Below are 2,655 nucleotides of genomic sequence, written 5' to 3'. Positions count from 1 at the left end.
TAGCCAGGGTGGTCTCGATCTCCTGACCTTGTGATCCGCCCGTCTCGGCCTCCCAAAGTGCTGGGATTACAGGCTTGAGCCACCGCGCCCGGCCTCAAATACTTTGAATTAAGAGCTAAATAAGCACATTTGTCTATACACAAGTAGAATCACTGTGACTACCACTGGTACTAATGCAGACTAACACTATGTTGTTTTGGTAACTGAAATATGACAGAATGACTTGATTTTCTAAGATTGTGAACAACTTGGTAAAATTCTAATCACAGTACAATTTACCCTCAATGTAAAAGAAAGTTGTTTTCCTAGAAAATTTGGTGTATACCTAGACAAATTCAGTTAAAACTAGACAAAATTTATATTTAAATGTAAGCAGGCTTTACACCTAGTAAAGGGCCTGTGTCTTATAGGACATTTAACATCCTGACCTTTCCTGGCCAATGAATGCCAGTAGTACCCACCTGACCCCACCCATCACTGCAGCAACCAAAAAGGCCTCACTTACTTTTAGGATGCCCCCAGCATGGCCATAGAAACACGCGTAACCAATCTGACTAGTCTTGCTTTACATTTATGACCACACATCTCCAGCGGGCTCCCCAAACTACACTCACTTCCCTACTCTATTCACTCTCACTCTGTCCTAAGTAATTATTTTACACCTTCTCCTGTCTTCTCAAAATCCCAGTGCCTCTCCTTCTCCCCATTCTCAGAAAAGAATCTTGCATATTAATACACAGAGAAAACCAAAGCACTCAGAAGATTACCAGATCACCTCCCCATGCTGCAACCACCAGCTCCTCAGATCACCTTGCACTTGAACCCATTGACTGGACTGTCTTCCAGCCCTATGCTTGTCCTGTCTGTGCTTCTGAGAAAGGGCAGCACCCTCTTTGCACACTGGAGCTCTCCCCTGTCTCTTTTTTTTTTTTTTTTTTTGAGGTGGAGTCTTGCTTTGTCACCCAGGCTGGAGAGCAGTGGCACGATCTCGGCTCACTGAAAGCTCTGCCTCCTGGGTTCATGCCATTCTCCTGCCTCAGCCTCCCAAGTAGTTGGGACTACAGGTGCGCACCACCACACTCAGCTTAATTTTTGTATTTTTAGTAGAGATGGGGTTTCACCATGTTGGCCAGGATGGTCTCGATCTCCTGACCTCGTGATCCACCCGCCTCGACCTCCTAAAGTGCTGGGATTAAAGGCATGAGCCATTGCACCCACCCTCCCCTGTCTCTTTTATCACAGCTAAACTTTGTTCTAGCAATTCCTCCTCCCACTCCTGTGCCCGCTGTAGGTTTTCTCCTCTCTAGGAGATCATTCTCATCAACATATGAACATACTAAAATATTTTCAATGGTAAAGACAAAAAACCATTCCTTGATTTCACATTTTCTTGCAGTTACACATACATTCCTCTAGCCCCCTTTCCATCCCCTTTCCAGCAAGATCCCAGTGAGCTCATTGTCTGCACCTCCTCCCTCCCATTCTGTTCAACTTATTTGAGTTAGGCTTTTGTTTACCCAATGAATAGGCCTTTGTTGAGGTCACTCTTGACCTCCACCATGGGAAATGCAATAACCCACTCTCTATGCACATCTTCCTCTACTCTCAGTGGACTTGCCGAGGTTGTGTGAAACCCTTTCTTTGCTTGGCTACCCAGACATTGTGTTCTCCTGATTGCCCACCTCACTGGCTGGTCCTTTGCCCCCTTAGCTGGATCCTTCTTCTCTTCCTAAACTGAACGATGGCTCAGTTCTTAGCCCCCTCCTCCGCCTACCAAGCTTGTCCAACCTGCCTGATTTTGTTGTTGTTTTGTTTTGTTTTAGGATTTTAGCAGCCTGAAACCATACTTTTTAGTTTCTGTCTCTAGTAATAAGCGGAAAAAAAGATGAGGAAGGGGCTTTACTGGCCCAACTGGAAACAGAAACTAAGAACCCATGACTGTATTCTCTCCCTTGGATACCGCTGATCCCTACACCCTCTTCTTGAGTGATCTCAATAGGCCCTATGGTTATAAGTGCCATCACTATGCTGAAGGCTTTGGAAATGGAGCCTCCACCCTCGGACTCTCCCTTGAACTCCAGACTTACAGACCCAATAGCCTACTTGGATGTCTGTCAGCTGTGTCAGTTTAACATGTCAGACACAGAGCTCAGGGAACTTCAACCCCGATCTACTCCCTCCAGTATTTCCATTCTGATAGCACTGGGCTCAGCCCGAGTGCTTCAGTTTCTCTCATACCCCACATATAATCTGGCATTAAATTGGCCCACTTCTCCCTCTCCCACTTGAATCATGCCACCTTCATTCTCTCACCCCCTATTCGCCTCCATGTCCTAACCAAACACCAGCTGTAGGTTGACTTCAAGAGAGTTCCTGAAATAGAAAGAAACGTCCTTAAATCCTCAATATTGACCCCTCCATACATATCCTCCCCAAATGCACCATGAAATAAGAATGCCAGAACAGGCCAGGCGCGGTGGCTCAAGCCTGTAATCCCAGCACTTTGGGAGGCCAAGATGGGCTGATCACGAGGTCAGGAGATCGAGACCATCCTGGCTAACACCATGAAACCCCGTCTCTACTGAAAAAAAGTACAAAAAACTAGCCCGCCGAGGTGGCGGGCGCCTGTAGTCCCAGCTACTTGGGAGGCTGAGG

This window comes from Colobus angolensis, unplaced genomic scaffold (assembly GCF_000951035.1).
Source record: "Colobus angolensis palliatus isolate OR3802 unplaced genomic scaffold, Cang.pa_1.0 Scaffold42, whole genome shotgun sequence".
NCBI lineage: Eukaryota > Metazoa > Chordata > Mammalia > Primates > Cercopithecidae > Colobus > Colobus angolensis.
Note: the sequence above shows the minus strand (reverse complement) of the source record.